The sequence below is a fragment of the Marmota marmota genome, unplaced genomic scaffold (assembly GCF_001458135.2).
Source record: "Marmota marmota marmota unplaced genomic scaffold, marMar, whole genome shotgun sequence".
NCBI classification, from domain to species: Eukaryota; Metazoa; Chordata; class Mammalia; order Rodentia; family Sciuridae; genus Marmota; species Marmota marmota.
Window position 1 is genome coordinate 63,498,182 of NW_025999842.1, and position 26,792 is coordinate 63,524,973.

At 41.5% G+C, this 26,792-nt stretch overlaps 1 long non-coding RNA gene across 1 annotated transcript; it reads left to right on the forward strand.

Moving 5' to 3' along the window:
• The first annotated feature begins 13,137 nt into the window (after nt 1-13,137).
• LOC125615525 lies at nt 13,138-25,188 on the forward strand. Its single transcript, XR_007346135.1, has 3 exons — nt 13,138-13,150; nt 20,501-20,507; nt 21,280-25,188. It is a non-coding gene; the product is annotated as an uncharacterized LOC125615525 (long non-coding RNA).
• The last annotated feature ends 1,604 nt before the right edge of the window (nt 25,189-26,792 follow it).

Below are 26,792 nucleotides of genomic sequence, written 5' to 3' on the forward strand. Positions count from 1 at the left end.
GAAGCTGTAGTTAGGTGTTTCCTCTTGGTCTGTGGAAGTGAAACCCAGGGATGTGGCCCCCAAAGCACTGGCTTTGGGTTGCTCCTTAAAAACCACAAATTTTGACTCTTTCCTCCTGCTCTGATGGGAAGACAGTGAGATAAACCTGTGCTCAGAATACAGGGCCATGAGGGCTACAGGATGTCAGGCCCGCCAGGTCAGGGTCGGAACTCAGCCCAGCCACCTGCTGATCCTTCTCTGGTAGGAAGTGGAGGGGACCTGCTTGAGACCTCCAGGAAATGAGGACCTCCCTCAGGATCACCGCGGTGATCTCTCGTACCAAGTTTTCCTGCTCTTCATCCTCCATTCCTTCTGCTCCGGCTGGGAGCCACCTCTCCTTCCCAGTTGTCCAGCTGCTTAATGCACAGGGCTGCTGTGGGGCTTGTCTCCGCCTGCCTTGTCCGGAGCTGTTTACAAACCAGCCTCCCGCCCCTCAGGGTCTCTCCTCTGTCCTGTAGCAGGGGCGATCACGTGCCCTCCTGTCCATTTCAGTCCTGTGGCCCGTTGTTGACCCAACATGGTCAGCTGAAAGATGCCAGCCAAAAATCCGTCAGGTGGGAGCAGTCAAGAGAAAATGGCAACCGCAGGAAGGAGCTCACTCTTGATCTCTTGTCCAGGGAACAGCCTGAGCACCCTCCCTACTCATGCCATTCCAGAAAGGCCCAATTTCCACTTTACCTCATTTTTTTATTTGTACTTGGTCTCCCTCCCTTCTCTCTCTCTTTCTCTCTCTCTCCATTTCTCTCTCCTTCCTTTCCTACCTCTGTAGATACCTGACTCTTTCCTACTTCTCCTCCCCTCTTCTTTCTTAATTCTCCTTCCCTCCCTTTCTTTCTTTCTTCAATTTCTTCTCTTTTTGCTCTAATCCCAATTACATTTGTATTTTTGTTCTTATAAATAATTACCCAGAAACTCATAAAGATCATGCTCAACCCTTTGTTTTGACTATATGCAAAATATACCTGACTTCCTTTTGGTGTTCACTATGGGATATTTTGGATCTCACCCAGGCCTATCCGTGAAGTAGGATTAGAAGAAGGTAGCAGAGCATCTGTCTCTTTCTATTTGGTGCCAAAACAAAATACATTGGACAGGAAATCTGAACCCAGCTTTTTGCACTGTGGTTCTTTTCCTTCTTAGCTTCTGTGAAACCTTGGGACTTTGTATATGAAAAGATCTTATGAAATTGCTGGGCTTTGTGTCACAAAGCCGTCACCTAACACAGGTGTACATCAGAATGAGCCCAGAAGGATCCTTTCTTCACCCTATGCAGCATTCTACTTTGCAACTTTCTTCCCCCTCTTATTGTCCTTAATTACAGCAAGTGATTGAAAATTAGCATAATCATCTCTCTGTGCAGGAAAAAACCCCCTTTCCACTTACTTACTTAAGGATCTGGCTTTGAGTTCAGTTGGAAAGTGCCCTTGTCTTGCGGTGTGAGGCTTTGGGTTATCTTCTGTGGCCTGGTTGATGGTTATGAGGAATGAGAATGTATGTGTTTACAGCAGGCCACTTCAGATCTCTTCAAGGGATATTTGTGTCCTCTGTGATTCACAATCAGAGAGATGGCCGAACACAAAGGAGCTGGGTTTCTCTAGTCTCCTTACTGTTTTGGTTGGCAAATAGTGCAGACTCCTCACCCGCCCTCCTTCTGATTACAGCCAATGATTGCGTAACATTTCAGATGAGAGGTTTTTTTTGTTTTTGGAATGTGGGCTGAGACACGTGGCTCTAGAGGAATCCTCCTGGACCCCTAAAATCCAAAGGGAATTTAAGACGGAAAGCATTCTACTTGCTTTCCTGTGGCTAGGTCTACATTTGAATTATCTAAGAAAGATATTGGTAAGTCTATTTTTAGGAATTAGAAGGGCATGTTCATTTTCCCTTAAAACCAATTCAAAGAGAAACTCTTTGGGTGGTTGAATAGACTTTCAGTGTAATGCCATGGGGCATAGCTAGCTTGCATTTCCGTGAAGCTATCTGATCATCTCCCTGGGAGTTAAACAGGAGAAAGAACACTTGATTTTGAAGGCATGAAGATCTGGTTTTGCTGTATATTGTGTCTATGGATGCATGCTTTTGTAGTCTGTCGGATTTCTTGGGGTCTGGTTAAGGGAGGTTTGGTGTTAGCTTCTGATTGGTGCTCCAGGATATCTTTATGTGGCACCACATATGTTAATCCCTTATCATGAGGGTTCTTAACTCAGTAGTACTGTAGATTTTACTTTGAAATCCAAGGGGAAGTCAGACACAATCATGAATTCTTTGAGAAATGTTTTTCTATTTTTTTCCACCCAGAGCCCACACTGAGACAAGCATTCTTACACAGGGTGTGTAGCAGCCTTGTGAAGGTCTCTGTTTGACTTTGGTGCTGTGCTTTTAACATATACCCTCAAAAATCATTGTTGGAAACAATCCTCAGTGCAACAGTGTTGGGAGGTGGGGCCTGATGAGGGGTGTTTGGGTCACGAGGGCTCCACTCCCACGAACTTATTAATGCCAGTTACATGATCTTTTACATTCTCCCCACCATCACCACCACCATGCTTGTCCTTCCACCTTCCACCATGGGATGATGCAGCAATTAGTGCCTCACCAGGTATGGCCTCTGGATCTTGGATTTTCTGCCCTGTAGAACTAGAAGCCAAAAAAACTTTTATTATTTATAAATTTCTCAGTCTGGTATTCTGTTACAGCAGCCCAACATGTAGGAAGATACATGGGCTCTAGTTTCCCATTCCACCCTACTTTTGAGTCCAGTGTTAAGCCTTCATAACATAAGTGCAAACTCCTGGGGTTTATGCCGTCCCCTTCCTGGACTGCCTGAGCATCCGCATCTGCTTGCCGTCCACTCCATTTTCTCTTTGTTTTTGGCCTCTGGGCATATCCTATTCTTTCTCTGAGCTCAATCAAGCTTGTAAAATGGTATTTATTGTATTTTATCCAACATTTCCAGGTATTTTATCTTGGGAAAGTTTCCAGGTTGTCAGGTTCAGTGTCTCTGTCATCAGATTGAAGAAATAGAAGTGGAAATTTGTAGATTTGGATTCAAGAACCAGCTCTGATAATGGTTTCTCTGGCTTTGCATAAGTGATTCTGTTTCAGTTTTCTCCTCTGTAAAGGGGGAGGGGACATATACTGAAAAATTTTATAAGAAGACAGGTTTGCATTGTAAAAAAAAAAAAAAAAGCCTGTGTCACATGCTGTGCCTAGGTTCCCTTGATGAGCCTTGCTCACATTCCCAACATTCCCAGCTCACCCTAATGTAGACTGCAGAGGCTCACGGTGGCCCCTTCCCTGGGTACTGCCTCTGGATTCTCTTCTTAGACTCTGCTTCTTGGGAACGTAACCAAAGACATCATCATAATTCCTTTCCCCCCATTAATCACGGTTCTTCCAAACATAAATTACTTGGACAGTTTATGTGTAATTTAATAAGCCAGCAAATCAAGAATAAACCACCAGTCATATTGTGAAATCATCTAATTTCTTAGTAGCTTCATTTTTTACCTGTGACTGCACAATGGATATGTGAGTTTATTTGAAGTTCTGTGGAACTAGACTTTGGTAGGTCTGGATAGAACAGTATGGCAGGAAAGATTATAGGGGCCCAACCCAATTTGAAATTTAAGACTAAGGGCTTTAGAGATCTCTTGAAGACACATATTGATATTGTAAGTGTGTGTGTGTGTGTGTGTGTGTGATCTAAATTACAGAGAATTTTATATCCACTCTCTTGACTCTAGGCTACAGCCAGTCACATAAGTTGCTGAGTGCTAAGGGTCAGGATGGTACCAAATACCGATGTGTGTCCTCCCAGGTTTTGTGCTTAGGAAGCGTCCGTTCAAAGAGACCACAATTTTCTCAGGAGTGAATATGCCCTTTGACCCAAATAAGCAAGAACAATTTTAGAACTGAAGTCATGAAGGGATCTTGGAGCTCTGAGCAGAGTGATGGACCCAGGAAGTTGCTCCAGACCCTTGTAGGACAGACTTGAATTCAACATCTCTGAGCATCAGTCTCCTGTCTATCACGGGGTAATTACTGTGCAGGGATTAGGTACAAGGTTCCCAGGAAGTGGTCAGTATTTTATATTGATGATGATGATGGTGTGAAATTTGGTGTTGTTTTCATCACTTTCGTCATCCCTAGAGCCTGTGTTGCACCAAAGGAGCTGCAGCTGTGGTCTTAGAGGTCTTCCGAGTGAGATGATCCACAGACACTTCAGTTGCTGCCTTTCTGATTATAGGATTTGGTGCTAGAGAAGCCTGGAAATTTGTAGATTCACAGGCCAGAAAGAATTCTCCCTCCTGTCCTCTCTTTCTCCCCCCATTTCTACTTCCCTTCTTGGAAAAGGAAGAAGAAACTTTGAGGCTTGATATCAAACCAAGTCCAGGGTCTGGATTTCTGCTTCTGAATCATTATGGATGGCCTAAGACCGGTTCTTCCTCGGCAAATTGGCCACACTGTGTTTGGGTACCACTCCCAGCAAAAATCTCTATTCACCCATCATTAGTCCTGTGGACCTGACTTCTTTAACTTCAGTGTTACCCCTTCTCTCCTGCTGCACTGCCAACACTGTGGTACAAGTGGCTATATTCTCTCCCAGGCTGCTGTTGGAGTCTCCTATCTAGTTGACCTGTATTTACTCAGGCTTTGGGCCAAATATTCTCCACTCTGGAATCAGAGTGAATTTTTCAAAATATAGATCAGCAAAACCTCCCAGCTCTCACACCTTCTCCACTCTGCCCATAATACTCCAGTGGCTTCCTGTGGCCCTTGGAAGGCTTCTGTCATGGCAGAAGAACTCTGTCTGCTTCTCCCACTTCTACATCGTTCCCCACTTTGATGTCCTGGTTCTGGTCACGCTAATGTTCTCTTTCCTGCTCTGTCCTGCCACTGGGCCTTTACACATGTAGTACTTGCTGTCAGAAGGTCCTTTCAAATTTATTTGACCCCTACTTGTTCTTCAATTCTCAGGGGAGTCTTCCCTGAATTCTTGACTGGGTCACATTGCCCTTATATTAAATTCTTTTCTAACACCCCAATACCCCTCCTGCACTTAATTGTATGTTCCAGGAAGCCAGATATGTTAGGTTTTGGTCTCTATTGTAAACCCAGGGCCTACAGTGGCCTGGCACATAAGGACTTCATTAATGTTTGTTGAATGAACAAATTAGAGGAATTGAGGGGAATGTAAGAACTGAGGACAGGCATCTGCCCGCTCTTGTGCAAGTTCTTCCTACATTCCAAGAGAATTCTGTGTTCCTCTGAGCCATTGTCACATCACTAAGGGTTGATGAATGACTCAGAGCTTTGCACATGTTCCTGCTCCATTCTCAGCGATGGAGGGATGGAAACTATCCTTCCTTTCACATTTTCGTAGAAGGATCCCTTGTAAATAATCCCCCTTACCATACATCCTCTGCTGCTGGCCTGCACCATGTGTGTGTGTGTGTGTGTGTGTGTGCGCGTGTGTAGGGATTGTGAGCCCCTCTCATTCTACCTTCAGCTAGACCACCCTGGTGACTGGAGCACCACACCAAGGTGGTGGCCTGGTGCTGCTCCACTTGTTCATGAGCTCAGGTCATAGAATGTCCCATGTAAACCATGGCACTGGGTCTGTGCTCTTGTTTCATTTCACCCCTAACGTTGTGGCATTTTCTGGAAATGTGTTTCAGAGGAGGAAGTCACAGCTGGAACCATATCATTTGTTTTCTGATGAGTAATAAAAGCATTTCTTGTTAGGATTTATGCAAGAATGTCATACACTGTAAATGCAGGTGATTTCATATTATTTCAAAATCTGAGTTCAGATTCATAAAATAAATAATAGGAAATATACGAAAATTTAATTAGTATGCATTTTTCAGTGCTGATTGTTTATATATATAATATATCTATTTGGTTTGTAAACTGAAAATATACTTGCGAATATATGAAATACTAATTTTATACATTCTATTTTTTCAGAGTGCTGTCCCTCTGTGTGCATTCATTTATTTTGAATTTCACATTCTCCAAGGCTTAGTATAAACATGTACATAAAATAGACCATTTTGTATAGTTTAGGATTTCAAATTGTTTTCTCCAGATAATTTTGTTTATTTTCTATTTCATTTTTGAAGGATATTATTTAATATCCCAAAGTCATTATGCAATTGGGTTGTTTATAGAAATGTCTTCATGGGATTCTGCAGAAGAAATATTTCACCGTTTGTTATGTTGTACAGAAATATTTGTAAATCATGTTAATTAGAAAAAGAATAGGAAATGAATAATCTCCCTGCAGATTTGATTCTGTGATCAACTTTCCAAAGTCAACTGGAAAAAGCCTGGAGATACTGGAAAATTAGTGGAGTTTTTTGTTTTGTTTTTCTTCCAAGAGGAATGTAGAAAAGTCATGGCAGAAAAAAGGGGAAATTCTACCCTAACCCAGTGTCCTCAAAGCCATTCAAAGCCATTATCAAAGGTGATAATGCCTTGGTAAGTATTTCTGGACAAGTTCTCTAGGAGCAGGGGTAACCCCCCCCCCACATCTGGACTCTAAGGCTGTTCACATTTGGAGAGGAAATCCAAAGTCAATGTAATTTTCCAACTCTATTCAGAATACAGGCTTCTAAGTTTTATTTTCTTAAACTTTTCATATTCTCTCAAATCATAAATTTTAGATTTACTTGATTCCGTTGTGACTTGAAAAATAGAGAATGCTCAGAACACCCAGATTACCAGGGAGGTTAGGACACATGCTTAAACTTCAAAACATTTTTACCTTCTTTTTTAAAGCAAGCTATTTTATTTGTGTGCAGTTTTAATCCATGTCAGTTCTATTAGGTAATCTGTATTTGTGTGCATGCGTGTGTGTGTGTGTGTGTGTGTGTGTGTGTGTGTGGTGCTGGGGATTGAACCCAGAATCTCACACATGCGAGGCCAGTGCTAAGCCACACCCCAGCCCTATTTTTACCTTCTTATCTCTTTAGGGAATCTGAACAGAGACAGCAAATGGGAGACTTCAACTACAGATCTCCTCCTTAGGTCTCTCAAACAACTCTGGGTCTTTTTCCATTATCTTTACAAATGTTCTAGAATTTATTCAAGGGGGAAAAAAAAAAAGAGGAGACCTCAAGTTTCCAGGAACTGGGAGGAACAGTTTCCTTGTGACCTAAATATACATTTTGAGAAATCAAAGAGACAAGTTTTCTTCTTGTCAGTGTTTGCAGGGTAATTGCTGCTTAGCTTAGAAGCAACGATGTTTTACCATTTATGCTCAGAACCAAGTTTATTTAAATTGAATTTTGAGGAAAACCCTGAAATGGGTTAACCTTTTTGTTGTTGTAGATTTGTGCTTAATTAGACCAATCTTCAGGCATTTGTCTCATGCTTTTATTTTTGTAAACGTTACTGCTATGCATACTTACTCTTCAAATTAAAATGGGAAAAGATCGACAATACATCTCAAGTTCGTTTCCTATTTTTTCTCCTCTGTTGATTTCTATGTGTGAAAAGGAGCCCGGGGGGCTGCGCTGTGGCTCAGTGGTAGAAAACTTGCCTAGCATGTGTGAGGCACTGGGGGTTCAATTCTCAGCACCGCATATAATAAATGAATAAAATAAAGGTTCATCGGCATCTAAATAAAAAGTAGCCCAGGTCAGAGTTTCTAAGGTATAAAGGAGAGGAGCAACTGAAAGAGCTTCCAGAGGAGGGACAATTACTTTGTGAATACCTGGAAAATGCTTCTCTATGGGTCAGGCCAGTTCCTGGTCATCTGCAGACAGGGGGAAGCCTTGACCTCTCCCTGGGGAGTGGGCTTGGATGAAGCCTCCACCATGTTGCCCGACCAGCTGGACAGATGTGCACTCTCCTCACTTTCTTATCCCTTGGGCCTCCAGGTGCACCATCAGGGAAAGGAGGAAAGCACATGGACTGAAAGGTTGGTGGCTTCAGCCCCAGTTCTCTGTTTACCAGCCACATGGTCACTTCTGTGTTCCCTGAGCGGGTTTCTTTGGGTCAGGAGGATGGCCTATGTTTTTGCCTAGTATATGTACAGTGAATCCCAGTTGCCTTCTCTCCTCCCTCTGGAAGGTCAGGAAGCAGGTCAGGAGTGGGGAGCCAGGGGCTGGAGCAGCAAGATGATCCACAGGGAAGTTGGGCAGTTGGGGGTAGACAGCTTATGGTACACTGGTGGATGTGACTGTAGGTTTGTTTTTTGTGTGTCTGGGGTGTTTGGGTGGGTTGGGTAAGAAGCAAGAAGGAAAGGAGTATTTTTATATTGAGGAACAATGATGGGGCCTGGAACTACTTGGGACGTGTATAGCGTATCTAAAAGGGATTGCAGGCTCACCTGAGAGATGTAAGAGGTGTGAGGAGAAGATGTCAGGTGTGGATATTAACACTGGGGCTTAAGGACTTCAAGCAAAACTATGAATAGGCCCTCTGAACAACTTGTTTTCTGCCAAGAAAAAAACCAGGCAGTGGGGAGCAATAAGGCTCTGCTGGGGTTCACAGCACTATGCTCAGAGCCCTGGAGGACAGGTCCTTTTCTGTAGGCAGTGGATAGCAGGAGCTGGTGGGGAAGCCAGGATTGGATGACTGGGGCAGTGGGCATCAAAGCCATCAGAATAGGGCTGATATATGCAGGGACAGGACCCTTGTTCTAGAGGTGTACTAAGAGGGCAGGAGTAAGGGGCATTAGTGGAGGAATCTGAGGTGTCCACACAGAAAGGGTTGTGGGCAGTTCTTAAGGAAGCAGAGTCTCCGTGGGGACATTACTCTTCCTACCCACTTGCTTCTGTCCCTGGCTTTGGGAACAGCAAGAGCAATACATGCTCTAGTCCGGCCTCCCAGGCAAAATGTTACTTTTATTTAAAATAATTTTTAAATATTTTATTTCTATGTAAGATCTTGGGCATGAGCCCCTCCCCAGAGGGAGATGGCTTTTTTGCCTAGGCCAGTAATGGGAGTGGTTTTCCCACCCTGCCCGGGCAGCCCCCTTTACCTGGGATGGGGAGGGTCGTGGGACGGTTTCCTGCCCTGGTCCCTGTGGCACACTGTTTCTCCCATGTCCTGGTGGGGTCAGGTGTGGAATCGGGGCAGGTTTCTTGTCTGTCTGTCAGCAGATGGCTTCTTCTTGATGGGCAGGGTTTGTGCTGTCTGTACCCTGAACATTTCAAATTCCTATGTTGAAGCCCATCCCCCAGTGTGATGCAGCACACAGGAGGGAGGTTAGGGAGGTAGATTTAGATGAAGTCAGGGAGGTGGGGTCCCCAGATGGGGATTAGTGAGAAGGCAAGCCATCTGCAAGCCAGGAAGTCAGCCCTCTCTAGGAATTGAATCTGCGGCTACCTTGATCCTAGACTTCTAGCACCTGAGAGTCCAGTAAATGTCTGCTGTTTAAATCATCTGGTCCGTGGTATGTTCTAGTAGCAGCCTGAGCTGACTAAGACACTGACCTCCATGTGTCCTTGGGCCAGGCCTGAAATGCAGACGGGCTTGTCCAGAGACTCCAGCTGCCTGCTGAAACCTCAGCACAGCAGCGCACTGAGGGCAGCTTACTCAGGCCCTCGGCTATGTCTTGAGTTTCTCAGCAGTGATTAAGCAGAGGCCCAGGGACAAGGAATTGGCAAGGCGGGCTGGTTCCTCCCAGGGGTCCCAAACCAGCACAGAAAACGGAGGGTATCTTCTTTCCTGCTGCTTTTCTAGCAGGTCCTCCTTTCCCCAACAGCTGTCAAAGGTGAAATGTGTCTCTTCTCCCCTCACAGGCTCTGGTTGCTCTGTGGAATTCGCATCACTTTGTTGCCTTTTGACTTCATTATTCTAATAGTTCAAAAATCGCAAATTATAATTTTATGGATTTGCTTTCTTTCTATTGCTTTTTTTTTTTTTTTTTTTTTTTTTGCAGTGATAGGAATGGAACCCGGGACCTCATGCAGTCCTGGGCAAGTGCTCTACCACTGAGCTGTGTCCCCAGCCCTGTCTTCCATTTTTCTTATGTGAGGATGGGAGAGCCCTTCTCCTGCTGCGGTCTGTAGACCAAACATGAGTGGAACTGGGGAAAGGTACTTAGGAAGCAAAAGCTAGGGGCTAGGCGTGCCCCTTGACTCTGGGGAGTCGTGGTTTCCTGCAGGCCTACCTTTTTGGAATATCTCACCTGATGCATATTTTTTCTGTCTTCCAAACACCTGGACCATTCCCCATAGATGGCCATCTGTGTCTCAGGGTTGGAAGGCACATAAGTGCCACTGTGTCCAGTCCCACATTCCATCTCAGATTCACACATACCATCCTGTGGCACCTTTCCAATAATTATTTAAGCTGGATTTTGTTCAGCCCAGTCTGTGTTCATCCTCACCCCACTTATGCTACTTCATGTAAACTGGTGGCTGTAGCACATCATGTACAGAAAAGTTGATACTGATTTGATTGGGAAGTGTGTTCGGGACTGGAGGCCAGGAAGGAGATAGAGCCATCTTATCTGTTTCTCCCACATTTTGAATGTATTGCCAGTGTTAATTTTAGGATGCCATTGAGTTAAATTAGTAGCTAAAAGAGAAAACCCAGTAGCCAGAAGTAACCTGACTATTAAAACTCTTGAACTCTGACCATAATATTGAGCATTATGGTTGACTGTCTTGGGGTTAAAAGGTTAGGAAGAGGGTGGACTGAGTCTCGGTGTATTTTTGGCCTGCTTAGAATTATAGTCGCCTTTGGAAATTTTTGGTAAGCTGCCATGGATAGGATTAGAATAAAGGCCATAAATATGGTTCCAAAAAATGTCCTTTTGACACTTCATTATATGGTTTGCTATTGGCTTCAGTGGTAGGGCATTATCCCAATTGATGTAAATAGTATTTAAGTTTGTCTTTTCCTATGAGTAATAAGTATTGTATGTGGAGATTTCCGTTTCTATCACTTAAATAGATCACCGTGGTGGTTTGGTACGTGGTTGCCACGCACATAATTACTGCATGGCTATTATGAGGAAATTGTGTGGGTAAAATCAACCCTGCTGTGTGGTTGTCTGAACCTTACTGCCCCTCGGGCAGGCCACGTGGGGTCAAAATAAGTGCCAGGGTAGTTCTAACCTTGGCCTTTGTGGAGGTAGGCTGAACTCTGTGTTCGGTCTATAGAACCAAAAGGCACTGCAATAGAAAGTGCTTCTGGAGAGGAGAAGCCCCAATTAAGACACAACAAAACAAGTTGTTATACTCCTAGAATCAGGCATGCCAGCAAACCCAACTCTAGGGTTCAACTATTTCCTTTCATCTCCTCATATACCATTCTGAGTTATAGATCTTTAGCTAAATTACAAAATAATTCCTAAATCACACTGTATACTCATTACTCTGCATTGAGTCATAAAATAAATTTTGACACGTGGAACATTGCTGAGCTCTTTCAAGCTGTCATTTTCAATGCATAGGAGGTACCCCAGTTTATCCAAGACATGGCTGTGATATGATTGTCATATTAGCTATCTGTTGCCACAAAAATATGGTGTATCAAAGAGCCACAAAACTCACTGGCATATGAAAAGGTGCTTGTGTTGTTTGTGGCTCATGACCTGTGGGTCAGCAGGGCGGTTCTTCTGGTCTTGACAGGAGCTTGCTGTGGTGCTGCAGCCCCCTGGCTGGTTGGCCGAGGTGTAGCTAGGAGAGCCCTGCTCACCTCTGCATGCTTTTCATCTTGAGTCAACCGACGTGGGCTTGTTCTTAAAGCAGCCCCAGGGAATTGAGAGACTGGAAGGGCAGGAGGCCTGAGCTTGGAACCAATATACTTTTACTTCTGCTGCATTCTTTCGGTCAAATCAAACCCCATTTCATCCCAGATTCAGAAGGTAGGGAAAGACTTAACTTCTCACCGTCATATGGCAAAGTGTATACATATACAGACAGGAAAGAGATGGTGTTAATTCTATAATTGATCATGTTTGCTTTACTATTGCTGCTTAACACATCCCCTAGAACTTAGCAATACAAAACTCTCTTATCTTGTTCATGATATGGTGCTTCAGGCATTAGGGAAGCGCATCCAGCATCCACATTGGGAGTCACTTGGGCTGGGTCTACCTTCATCTGAAGATTCAGTGGACTCTCCTTGGTGGCTTTCTCTCAGGGCTGGCAGTTGGTGCCTACACTTCTGACATGATGGACGTTTCCTCCCAAGTGAGGGCTCTAAGAAAAGCCAGGCAGAAGCTCTATGGCCTTGTCTGATATAGTAGCTTAGAAGCCACACACTTTCACCTCTGTTGTTTCCTGTTGGTCACAAACAAGCCATCAATGTCAATTTCAAATCAAGGGGAAGCAATTCACCCAGCACTTTGTGCAAGAAGTGTTAGATAGGTCTTGAAATCTCTCTGTATCTACCACAGTTATTCATTGAGAGAAATAAGTTCCCCTAAGGAGCAGGAACTCATTAAGTTCCCTCTTAACAGAATACTAAGTCATGGTGCTCTTATCTTTATATCTTAAGCACTTCACTTTCAATAGTGCATTTAAAATTTACATATATTTTAATTAATTTTTGTATAGTTCTGTATATTTTAAACTAACATAGGAAATGTTTATTTCATTCCAAATTTTTTTTCTTGATACTAGGGATTGAATCCAGATGTGCTTTGCCACTGAGCTATATCCCCAGTCCTTTTTATTTATTATTTGAGACAGCATCGTGTTTAGTTGCTGAGGCTGGCCTCTAACTTGGCAATTCTCCTACCTCAGCCTCCTGAGTTGCTGCAGTCACAGGTGTGCACCACCACACTGTCTTCATTCCAAATTCTTAATGATTTGAGAAGATGCACTCATGTATACTTTCTTTGTAGTTTAGTGTGTATAATTATGCTTTAGTTTTTTTCAGGTTATTTTCTATACCCATTTGTAAGGAAATACAAAACTGCTTGTAATTTTTAAATATAATTACCTATGCTTTTATCAAGACAAAATTTCATACTAGCATTTTCTCAGTTGACTATCTCTGTTATTTACAGTTACACTAACTTGATAGTCCCATGTATCAGTTATTTAGTGCTTTGTAACAAATGACTCCCACGATTAGCATCTTAAAACAGTACATGTTGCTATCTCACATAGTTTCTGTGAGTCAGGAGTTCAGACTTGTCTCAGATTTGCAGTCCAGCCAAGGTCTTGGACTGCAGTCTCATATGAAGACTTCAGTGCCTTGGAAGGTCCACTTCTAACCTCATGCACAGGACAGCTGGGAGGAAGTTCAGTTTCTGGCTACATGAGTCTCTGCATAGGGCTACTCATGACGCAGCAGCTGAGTCTCTGAAGAGTGAGTGACAGAGAGGGCATGAGAGGGAGGAATCTCCTGGAAGTCTCGTTTTCTCATAACCTAGTCTCATACGTGATACACCTTAATTTCTGCTATACTCTGTCAGCCACATGAATGGACTCTGATTTCCTGTGGGAGAAGGCTCCCCTACCCAAGGGAGGAATGCCAGGAGGTGGGGAGCCTGGGGCATCGTGGAGTCTGGATACCACCCACGTCTTTCCATATGTGGCTCTTTATTGGCAAATGGGAAGACAACATTAACTTTTGACACATCCCTCTAATGGAGAATTACAACATTGTAGAGATTAATAATTTAATAGCACTTTTTTCATTTTAAGGGATTCATACTAATATATATATACATACACATATATGTATATGATATTCATACACACAAACATATATTTACATTTTAAGGTATTCTTATATTTTTATATGATATTCTTGTGCTTTTAATGTATACATAAAGTACTTCCAAACATTGTACAATTCATGCAGTTGCTGCTGAATTTCCAGGATGTGCCTCCCATTGGCTGCGGTTTGGGCAAAAGAGAAAGAGAGACTAAAACTCTTGAGTACCAGCATTAGAACCGCCCCCCACTTTTTTAAATGCCTCCTTTCCATAAATAGGCTGCACTGCCCTTTACCTAATGTTAGCCACTGTCATGGGTAGTTTCTTTAAAAAAAAACAAATCAATTGTTAAGAAACTTCCCATTACAAAACAAAATCTTTCCTTCCCCACTTGTGCCTGGTTCCCACCGTTCCATCTTTCTGAGGCAACATAAAGGAAACGTGCTCTAGACCAGGACACTCAAGTGGCTGTTCTGTGTCAGGCCATTTTAAAAGCCTTTATTATAATCTGTGACCCAATTTAATATGCTCTAAATGAATATTCACATGTTTTGTGAGCTCACATCCCCCTGTGCCATTTATGTGAGATAAAACATAATGGATTCGTTTTCATGTCTTTAAAAATCTTTTCAGCTTCTTGTGAAATCCATCTGGATTCATTTACAAGATGCACTTTTCATCATTTCAGAATTTAATAAATTTTATAGCACCTTCCATGTTGTGGGTACTTAATAAATTGCCATCATCAAGTTAAATAACAGAGTAATAAGGACAGGACCCTGGTCCTTATAATGACAGAGTTAACATTTCTAATGAAATCCTGGCCTCCAAGGGCAGGCAGACCCACCTGAGCCAGGAGTGTGTGGCTGCCCTTTACAGTTGGCCATAAGGATCACGCTGCACAAATAGACCTCACTGTGTGTGTGTGGTCCTCTCTAGGCCCCTTCTGTTTGGGGAGACTTAGAAGAACTGCCAAAGTACCTAGAGTAGGTGTTTGATTTAAAAGGCAACACTCTGGTGGTGGTGGTGCTTTCTTGTAGGGGCCTGTGAGCAAGCAGAGTGTGCAGCTGGTGGGGGATAAAGAAAAACTCTGAGCATTTAACAGTATTTAAAAAAAAAAATCCATACCAACAGGGTCTTTAAGCAAGAATTCTTGCAGATTTATGATGCCCAGTGCCTGAACTCCGTGTGTGACACCAAGGTTACAGCTCTGTAGGCTCTTAACCCTGGAGCTGAGCTGGTCAGCTGCTGGCTGCACTGGGGCTGATGCAGCCGGCTGCAGTTGTTTTTGTAGACCTCTGAAAAGCAAGGTGCTTATTTACAGATTTCCAGAATCGCTATTGGATTTTTCACTTTCCCTTTCTGATAAGGAAACTTTCCAGGGTACAAAGCACAACAGGATAGGCATGTCTGTGCATTCTCTTTGCCATATCTTTTCAGGAATGCAGGGGGCTTCATTGGCATGGAGGGGTCAGGTCAGCCCCTGTTGTTTCTGTTTAGGAGCTGGGTGCTCCCTGCACATGCCAGCTATGAATGAAGCTAAGTTACTCCTTTAGTGATGATAGCATGGCTTTATGTATTAGAATGTGTGTGTGTGAATGATATATATGTGTTCCTAATTGGTAATAATAAAAGAGTGAAAGCAACATAATTGTCTATCTAAGGGTTTTGTTCAATAAATTATGACATCTCTACACAGTGGCATACTACACAGCTACAAACAGGATATACTGATGAGGGATGAACTTCAAGATTTGTTGTGCATATAAAGCAGGGTATATAGTTGGGTGAGGTGATGCATGACTGTAATTCCAGCTGTTTGGGAGGCTAAGGCAGGAGGATGGTGGGTTCAAAGCCAGCCTCAGCAAAAGTGAGGCACTAAGCAACTTACTGAGACCCTGTCTCTAAATAAAATCCAAACTAGGGCTGGGGATGTGGCTCAGGGGTGGAGTGCTCTTGAGTCCAATCCCGGTATCTATTCCCCACCCCACACAAAAAGGCAAGATGCAAAACAGCATATAAATGATACATTTATTGAATTTAGAGAAAAGGAAAGAAGTATATACTTGTTTGCTCAAATAATATAACATTTATCTGAAAGGTTACATAAGATTCTAGTGATATTGGTTGCCTCTTGGGAGGGAAATGGATAGCATCATTCAGTGTGGAAATTGGCCAGAAAGAAAAACAAAAACAAACAAACAAACAATTCAAAACGAACAGTTGTCTTGGGAGAAAATGAGTTTGGGTTTGGTTACATTGTTTATATCAATGTTTCTTAAAATTTTATTCTTTTTTTTTTTTTTGGGTGGTGCCAGGGATTGAACCCAGGGTCTTGTGTACGTGAGGCAAGCACTCTACCAACTAAGCTATATCCCCAGCCCTCTTCTTTACATTTAAGTAATTGACTATATGAACTGACAAAGTATAGGATGAGAGAATTTTACTGCTGATTGATACTATCTGGCTTTATAATAAAGTAAAGGTGGGCTAGTCCCCAGCCTGCTTTTCTTTCTCGTACTCAGCTTCCCCCCTTTTCTCTGTCTTCCTCTCTGGGACATTTCATTGCTTATGGCTGTAGCCCTGATGGATCTCATGGTAAAGCACAAATTCTTCAAGGGAGGGAGTCATGGCTGTGACCCATGGGGCACCATCCTTCTGCAATGGATCATTCTGGACTACTGGGTGCCTTGGGATGGGCAGCTGGGATGTAAATGGATTGTTTGAAATTACACACTATGTTGTTTTCATTTGGTTTTGCACACTTGAGTTAAATTCTCAGGAGATGGCAAGGAAAGTACACCTTATAATGAACCACAATTCCCTGGTGGGTCCCAGACAGTGGAATCCAGTCACATAGTCACCATGGGGATGGGAGGCCAATGGAAGATGGAAGATATTAACATGACCTTTCAGGAACAATGTGACTACTGACACCCAGACAAATAAGTGGGTCATGAGAAGACATGGACCCCTATACCCACTTGAGGAGTGTATCTCTGTCTGGGGAAAGAAGAATAATGAAATTCCAGATGGAGCATGTGTAGAAGAGATAATGTAAAAGAAAATGTCCTTTGTGACTGATTCCTGGAGAGGGTATTTCTACAAAGCCTGATGTATTAAGGGGGTTAAGGGATTCCCTGCAGCTATCTCTTTGTGTTATATAGTTGATTCCATTTTAAACAGAAGTTTTCTGAGAAATGGAAACAAAAAACAGAACAAACCAAAAGAATGATGCTCTTTTAGTTAGCTTTTTTGCTGCTGTGACTGAAAGACCTGATAAGAACAATTTTAAGGAGGAAAAGGTTATTTGGGAGCTTACAGTGTCAGAGGTCTCAATCCATAGACAGCCAGCTCAATTCCTCCAGGCTCAAGGTGAGACTGAACATCACGGCAGAAGAGTGTGGTGGAGGGAAGCAGCTCACATGGTGATCAGGAAGCAGAAGAGACTCCACTTGCTAGATACAAAATATATACCCCAAAAGCATGCCCCCACTGTCCACATCCTCCACCCACACCCCACCTGCCTTCCCTTACCACCCAGTTAATCCCACCTGGGGATTAATTCACTGATTGAGTCAAAGCTTTCAAAATCCAATCATTTTACCTCTGAATGTTCTTGCATTGTCTCACACATGAGCTTTTGGGGGACACCTAATATCGAAATCATAACAGATGCTAGCTATCAAGTGCATATACATGGATGTGTGAAGAGTGGATTATAAAGTCCTAAGCAATGAAGGTTTATATCCAGATATTTACATATAAGAAAACCTAAGGGGAGTTCACAAGTTATTACATGAGAAAAACAGAATAGGATATAGAATGTTTATTTTATTTTTGATGTATTTAAAAATTTTAAACAAATGGTTAAATAGTATTTATCTGTGGAGTAATAAACAGTTCTTGGGATGAGAGAGAATCTCTCCTTGGAGCATAAGATTCAGATATTAGAGTTTACCAAAAACCTAATTTCCACCTATCTTTCTTTGAAATCAAGGCCCCTTAACATCTTAAATTAGTGGGATAAGAGTTAATTAGAAAGCTTGCAAACAGGCAGATTCTTGTACCCTCCTCCTGGGGATCCTGATTCAGAAAATTGGGATTGGAGCCCAGAAATATGAATAGTCTTCAAACATGCTCAGAGATTTCTATGTAAGTTGCATATAGACTACTCTTTCAGAACCCCTGTCCAATGCTTCTAGTTTTAGGGGTTTTTTTGCTAAATAAAGGCTAACTTTCATTAGTCAGTGAAGCTAAGAAATACTAAAGCTGGGGTCAAAACTACAGCCTGCAGGCCAAATGTGGGTTTCCTCTTGTTTTATAAATAAAGTTTTATTGAAACATAGTCATGCCCTTGGATTACATATAGTCTGTGGCTGCTGTCACACTCCAGTGGCAGAATTGAGTGGTTGGGACAGAGACTGTACAGCCTGTAAAACCTAAAATATTTACCATATGACCCTTTACAGAAAGTTTGCCAAGCACCTGTTAAAGCATGAACCTTTACCTGATATTTACATTTATTTCCCTGAGAACAAATAAGACCTTCACCAGAGGACTTGATATTTAGCAAATCGGTCAGAAGTCTGCTTCAACAGCCACACAAATTGAAAAGACCCATAGTGGAGTTGGTTCAAAATAGAAGATTGAAGAAGATAGGTCTCAGGGCACTGAAACAAATTATTTATTTCATCTATGAGAGTGTGACTGGGGTTGAAGGTTGAACCAGGCCTGGGCCTGGGTTTGACTCTCGGTGTGTACATAAGACTTGTTCCAATCTCACTTTTCATTGGAAGTAGACAGGTGCATTAAATAACATAGAAAAGGGGATAAAACATAGGTCTTTATTCTTCCATTGAGTGAGAACTCTGTCCCTAATTCAGTTGGTGGGAATGGATTTCTTGGCTTTGATAATTAAGCTGGCAAAGCAGATTCCATTCCAACATTTTAATGAGCTCGTGTGGGTGGCCAACAAATTGCAGGTTCAGACATAAATGTTTCAAACGTGGGTGGCTGGCTTTTAACCCCGGGGCAAATTCTGAGATTGTAAGGGAAGTTTCGGGCTAGTAGCCAAGTACAAAGAGTAGTTGCCAAATATCAAGAAAAATGTGAACTATTCTAAGCCATTTTATATTATTTGAGGACAGAATTAAGTTGTTCATTGAGTGTGATTGGCATGATAATTTAATATCATTTGAGGCTGCTCAAATTAGTTATCTGTAGGCATTTATACTGAAGTATTTTTGCTTGAACTTCATACACAGAGAATTATCTTGAAAGAGAGGAAGAAATGAGCAGATAAAGAAGTAGATTTATCCTTTTTTCTTTTCTTTCAGTGCCTGATTCCTAGGTGTTTAGTCCCTCTTTGTGTCTAGCCTCTGGTTTTCTATTTGGAGAGGAATCAAAATCTGGGTTCTTAATATTATAAGACCTCAGTTTGGGGGCAACGAGTTTGGAAGGGAGAAATAAAGGGTTAATACTGTATTTTCAGTCTCAGGATGCTGTATTTGAAGCAGACCCTGCTGACTGCTTTCTGTGAGTGAATTTCTATCACAATGTTTGGTTAATTTGCAAAAGAAAGTAATTGACTTCACTTTAGGTTGCCTTTTAGTCTGAATTCTATCACTGATGCTCCTAGCAGAGACAATAAGGAAATGCAAAGCAAGTATGGCTGAAATGTTCAAAGAGACTTGAAAGGACCACTGAGGGCTCTTGATTTCCTTTCTGATGTTGCTCAGTAGGACGAAATATGGTTTGACATAACGTTCATCATGTAGTTACCCTGGGGTCAGCAAACTCTGTCCCTGTTACCTTATACTTACTACATTTGCAAAAGTAATCAAGACTGTGACTCGATTTGGACTGGAAAATCTATTGACTTAGAGATGAAAAGATTTTAAGAGTCTCTCACATTAGTTTTATCTTATTTGCCTACTGGGGCAAATAATAAGGTGACTTACACAGGCATTGTAAGTTTTCTGATGGAAAGGTATCCAGATGGACATCGGTGTTTTTTTTTTTTGTTGTTGTTGTTTTTTACTTTGGTTCTTTTTTTTTTTTTTTTTTTGCTTTTTTATTTATTTTTTATGTTTGGACAGAGTCTTGCTAAGTTGCTTAGGGCCTTGCTAAGATTCTGAGGCTGGTTTTGAACTTGCAACCCTGCTTCAGCCTCCCAAACCTCTGGGATTACAGGTATGCACAACCATACCTGGAGATATCAGTGTATTTTATAAATACATTTAAGAAGTTAAAAAATGGAGTTGTAGCTTCTGTTTTCCCTTTTTCTTTTTACAGTGATAGGGATTAAACCCAGGGCCTCAGGCTTGTTAGACAAACTAGTAGTCCTACCACTGAGCTACACCCCAGTCCTACACATTGCTTTTAAGAGTATTATGTTGTGGGTGTTAAAGAGCATTATTTAGTATTTATACTGGCAGTAACTTCTGTCAATCAATGTATATGATGGTCAAAATCAGCAGCATCTCTTCTATATTGCTTGTCAGAAACCTTTTTATTTGTGAAAGGGAAATGTAGCCTCTTCTCCCAGAGTTGTGTGTGATAGTGGCCTTGTCATCCACTCCTCCGTCCTTGAAACTCTGCTTCTTTACTCTGGGTTGTACACCCTTCAGCTTTTGTCCATGTGCTGCTCTTTCTGAAATGCATCTGTACCCTTGGGAACATCTGCCTCCCAGGACTGGCTTAGTTTCAGGTTATTCACAGCATATTACAAATCTCTCTGCGCCTCCCAGGTCCTGAGCATCAACGTCAGGTCTGGTTCCTTTGTGTTTCCTAGTGTTTTGCAGAACTTTCACACAACAGGTGCTCTGTGAGCACCATCTGAAGGAATGGTCTTTTTCCTTTAAAAAATACTTATGGAGAAATAATAAGACTTATAGAAAATTATAAGCCAAAAAATTCCCACATACCAGCCTCTAGGTTCTACAGGTCAGCAGCTAACCACATTAGCTTCTTTGTGAGTGGGTCTCTGTGTGTGTATATACACACACACTCTCTCCATAAATGTCATCATCATTTAATTTTCTGAACTATTTGAGAGTTGATTGTAGACACAATGCCTCCATTCCCTTTAAAACTTTAGTACTGTGTATTTCTAGAGAATAAAGAATTCTTGTATAACCACAGAACAACTATCAAAGTCAGGATATTAATATAATTTCATTATTTCACACAAAGACCCCATTAAAATTTGTTGATTATTTCAATAATGTCTTTTTTAAATTATTTTTTTTAAATATATGACAGCAGAATGCGTTACAATTCTTATTACACATATAGAGCACAGTTTTTCATATCTCTGGTTGTATACAAAGTATATTCACACCAATTCGTGTCTTCATACATGTATTTTGGATAATAATGTCCATCCCATTCCACCATCATTTTAAACCCCATGCCTTTTTAATGTCTTTAAAAAATATTTGCAGCATGTATTTCAAAATTCAATCATATCTTTTCCTGGTCCACGATCCACTCCAGGATCGTGTGTCATGTTGAGTCTATTGAGTTGTTGAGTTGTCATGTCTCTTTACTGGTGGATCAATTTGGTTAGTTTTTTGTTTCATGTTTTTTTATTTAAGTCCCATTGAACAACTTTGGAGAATGTCCCTTAAGTTCTTTAATTTGCCTGCTGTTTCCTCGCGGTCAGATCCTGGTCCTGCTCTACACTGGAAGGGGTAAGTTCCATGGAAGTGATGCCGAGTTCTCAGTGCCTCCTAGGAATAGGAGGTCCACGATGACACAATGTTCCTGTGTCATCAGTGGTGATCTTAACTTCTATCCCTTCAGTAGAATGGCATCCGCCAGGTTTCTACACTACCAGTTTATGTGACAAATATATTGTGTTTAGTAACCAACAAATAGTTGATAAATGTTGTACAAGGAGACAGCAAGAACTATGTAAGTGTTCTGTTCTTCATCAGATATCCATCCTCTCATTTTAGCATCTATTGATGATTTTTTAAAAATATTTTTTTTACTTGTTGATGGACCTTTATTTTATTTGCTTATTTATATGTGGTGCTGGGAATCGAACGCAGTGCCTCACATGTACAAGGCAAGTGCTCGAAAAGAGAGGATCTCCAGCCCCTCTATCGATGACTTCAAAAAAAAAATTTAGTTGTAGGGGGACACAATCCCTTTATTTTGTTATCTATTTTTATGTGGTGCTGAGGCTCGAACCTCATACTTGGTAGGCAAGCGCTCTCCCTTTGAGCTACAACTCCAGCCTTACTGATGATTCTTGACAGGATCAATTATTGCCACATGAATGCAGTTATTCCCAAATCGGTGCCAAATGATGCCTTTCCACCTTCTCATTCTTGCCAGCTTCATTAGCTGGCATTGCACTATTCTCCTCTCCCCCATTTATTTATTTTTCATTCACTTATTTCCATCATTATAGATTCATGGAATCTTATTTGATTCCATAGTTTACAATCCATAGGTTATAATAATGATAGTAATGACTATCATTATTTATTTTGATGCTCAATTTTCCCCAAATTTGGCCAGTAAAAATTTTATCAAATTGGCTCTTATGTCCTTTTGACATGTCCCTATCTTTGTCTGAGCCCCTCCATTACTTGATGGTATGACAGAATGCTCCAGACTCATCTTCTATGTTCCCTTTTCTGGAATTGGCGATTTCTCCAAGGATGTCTACTTCTTTTTAAATAGAGGATATTATTTATAAACCAGTGTCTGGGGACTAGGTATGCACATTGCTTCTGGAGGCGCCTTGCTTCCAAGACATGTCAGTTAACAGAGACAGAAAACATGTGAATGTATACACACACACCCCACATACCCATGTCCATATTGATTTCTTTATATACTAAAAACCCTTTATTTATATTGACACTCCAATTGCACTCTAACATCCTGGGTTTTTTCTAGCCTTCCTGAGTGCCACTATCTTCACACCCAACCCCTCCCCGGCTGCCTCAGAGGCCCAGACCCTACTTGATTTTAAAAAAGGTAACCATTCCTACTATACAAGGTTGATGAGACCAAAGAGAGAGGAAAAGAGAGGATGTACAGCAAGAGAAATGAGAGAGCCTGGTGTGCGGTCTCCAGGCAGATTTTTGACTTCCAGAGCCTACGTAACCATGGGGAATGAAGCACTTCTTTAGGGGAATATGAGTAATTGACCTTTTCAAATGATTTCCCTTCCTTTGGGAGCGAGTTTGTCATCTCAAAGATAAAACATAAACAAATTAGCCCAAAATATTGCCTTTGCATTGAAAGAAAAATCTTACTGGCAGAACTTGAAAAGACGAACTAGATAGCATAGGTCATGCAAAAGAAAAAAAATTTTTTTTGTAAAGAGCAAATAAGATTTTAATTATTCTTTATTCGTTAACAAATTAAATAGCCTAGCTATTGTGGTTCTTACTTGGCTATTAGGTGGCTCTTGTGCAGTTGAGCAGTGTGTATGCCGGGTATGGTGTAATTTCCTCAACACTGCCTGTACCACAAAAGAGGTCCAGGGACTAAAACGATGTAAAATATCATATGAAGTGATGACTTTTGGAGCATTTTTCTTTCATAACTATGTACTTTTGCATATAGCATAAAGGTCCATGACAAAATCCAAAAGAATGATTTAGGAAGATATTTATCTAAATAAAACAAACTGGAAAGAAAAAATAAAGTTTGTAACTGATAATATGAAAATTACTCTTGGGAAAAAAAAAGTAACTTATAAATTACCTGCAGCCCTTTACTCTACGAATGTCTTTTATATCTTCGGCTACCATCAGGGCTTGTTGGAAATCAATAGTAATCTGATTGCCTGCAGAGAACAGTTGCCCTCCTGTATTTGAAGCTACAAAGGAACTGTGCATTTTTGTGATAAACATAATTTAGAAGAGGATTATATTTTCTTCCTTGATTTATTAGCTACTGGAGCTGCCTTCTCCTGTTACCCACATTTCCTTTTCCTCATTCAGTTGGTAGCACAGAAAAAGAAATGTGATATTAGGATTGATAGCAGGGTGCCTTAATTTGGAGGGGTAGAAAATAAAAGGTTTCTTAAACCTTGCCTCCTTAATTAGACAAATTAGCCCTGTGTGAGAATATCAGGTAACACTGCTCTCTGGAGGATTGGGTCTTGTGTACTGTAGACTGGGTTGAAGGAGTTTTACAGAATTTTGATGCAGAGCAGATGAAAGGAGGAAAACCTGACAAATACATCTTCTGATGTCGATGTGGTATATGTTTAATGTTTTTACTCCTCTCAGTATATTTCTAGTCTTTCACTATTGTCTGCAAGCAATTTTCCTATCGCTTGTAAGTGATCAAAAAATGGAATTCATGTTAGGTGTAAAGAGGATTTAAAAATCTTAGGATGGTTTCTACTGCTACAAGGAGCGAACAGAAGGAGCTGACACAGTGGAGGGAGGAAATGAGAACGAAGGACCAATAATACCAGGGAAATCTGAAGGTGTACTTACTATTCTGAGAATTTTCCCACAACTCAAATCTCAGATTTGTTAATTGCATCGAGTGCATTCAGCTTTGGGAACATTCTCTCGGTTTAAGAAGTGAGCGTGGAGTCCAGAATCACAGGAACATGTTGGCTGGCTGTTGTCTAATTCCGAAAAGTAGATGACTTAGGCAAAGCTCTGTATTCTAGCCACTAGGTGACTGGGCAGCCACAGACGGAGTGGGAGACAATCCCTTGGCCTCCTGATCAACAGTCTCAGGATGAGCACACTTGACTTGGCTATTAGGTGGCTCTTGTGCAGTTGAGCGGTGTGTAGGCATGCCAGGTTCTTGTAAGACTTACTTGCAGTATGAGCTTCTGTTGGAGAACTTTGAAGATCTACTTCTATGTGTCCTACTGGATGTCCGAGATGGGTGCTACACCATCCAGTTGCCATTGTCAGCAGAGAATCCGGATATAGCAGGTGAGTAGGGCCACAGGGAGTTGGTATTTGCTGTAGGGAACATTCAGGATTGATTTTCACTTTCTCTGGACCAAATGCGTTGGTGATAGTATTTCTTAGGATAAGAATCTAGAAAACAGTTTCCTGGGCCACTTGAATCATTGCAGAATGGTATGGGGGTGGGTGATGAAGTAGCTCCTTTCTAGGTTTGAGAGATAACTATTGGAGGACTAGAAGTGTGTGGGGGGGAGTGTTGGCAGGTTGATTTCACTAACATATTCTCTGATGAGAGGCTGGCACATTCTATTACTTCTGTTGGAGCTTGAGGTCATACTTTTGGGTCAGATTGTCTTTAAGTTGCTTATTGGACTTCAGTTATGGAAAAGATAATTTCTTTGTTTTCTATGCTGCTATTATGGTTTGATATGAAGTATCCCCATTGTTAATTAAGCAACAATAAGTACCTGCTTATCCCAAGTAGAATTAAAATTAGCTACAAAAGATTTTTAAATTTAATTTAATTTTTAAAATTCTAATTAGGCACACATGGCAGCAGAATGCATTTTGATTCATTGTACACATTTGCAGCACAACTTTTCATTTCTCTAGTTGTACATGATATAGCGTCACACCATGTGTGGTCATACATGTACCTAGGGCAATGATGTCCATCTAATTCCATCATCTTTCCTGCTCCCATGCCCCCTCTCCTTCCCTCCCTCCCCTTAGCCCAATCAAAGTCCCTCCATTCAAAACATTTTTTTTAACCTAAGACTTTAGCCATTTAGAAACTTAGTGCAGAAGTCCATAATTTGTCATAGCTGGTAAATACTTGATGGCTCATTATCTGTGCTTTCCTGAGTCTCAAAGACTCCTGGACCCCTCAAGGAATCTTAAATTGCCCAGGAGAAGGTTCTGGTGGTATATTATTAGAACATCCATCTTTCCAAGTGTCCTAGACACTCATTTTGTGCAAGGCATTGGTGTAACATTGCTGTGAACTCAGAAGAAGTTAGCTCAGCTGCCCATAAACCCAAAGAAAGAGTTTTTCAGCAGCAGAAAGGGACCAGATTCTCTATGTTTCCTGGGGGGTGGGTGGGAAAGAAGTAAGTATTGTGGACTTACATAGCCTCTGGGAAAAGAGGAGAAGCAGGGAAGGGCAGGTGCAACAGGATTTCCAGGAGGGGAAAATACTCTTCCTTTTGGGTCATGAGAAGCAGAGGTGTGGGTTGGGGGTGTTGTAGGATAGTGTTAGGTAAGGAGCTGATAGAACTTTGGTGATAAGTCATCGAAAAACACTGACAGCTGTTAGGATGTCCTGAGAGATGTCATTTATGGAGTGAGCCAAGATTGATACCTAGAAATCAGAGATAAGAGAATGAATTTGATGGTGGATAAATAAATAAGTTCTTCCAAAGAGCATCTTATTTTTATTTGTCATGAATTTTTAAATGGATTACCTGCACAGGTAAGAGAGCATTCAATTGACAGTTGCTATGAAAAAAGGATTTTTTTTTTAAATTGGTTGTCTACAGTTTCACTCTTCTTTGAATGATATGCCTCCTGGATATTTAAACTTCATGAGCTATTTCAATTCTCTATCAAATCATTGGCCATGAACCTAACCTTCAACTTTATGTACCTGTCTTTGTTTTCTATGCTGCTATTATGGTTTGATATGAAGTATCCCCAAAAGGCTCATCTGTTAAAAGTTTGGTCCACATTTCAGCAATCTTCAGAGGTGGGGCTTTGGGAAGTGATTGGATCATGACGATCTGATCTCACCAGTGGATTAATCCACTGATGGCTTTATAATTTAATAAACTGTTGGGAGGAGGTGGAAACTGTAGGAGGTGGTTTCTAGGTGGAGGAATTAGGTCACTGGGGGGAGTGCCCTAGAAGGGGATATCTTGTCCCTGACACCTACCCCCTCACTCTCCTCTCTCTTTCTCTCTGCTTCCTGGCTGACATGAGGTGACAGCTTTCCTCTGCCATAGCCTTTCACCATGATGTTTCTGCCTTGCCACCAGCCTTAAAGCAATGGGGCCAGCTGACCATAGACTGAAATCTCTGAGACTATGAGCCAAAAGAAATCTTCTTTGTTTGAAGCTGTTTTTCTCAGGTATCTTCTCATGGTACAGAGAGCTAATGCAGCGACTGTAGCAAATTACCACAGAAATCAGTGACTTAAACCATCACAG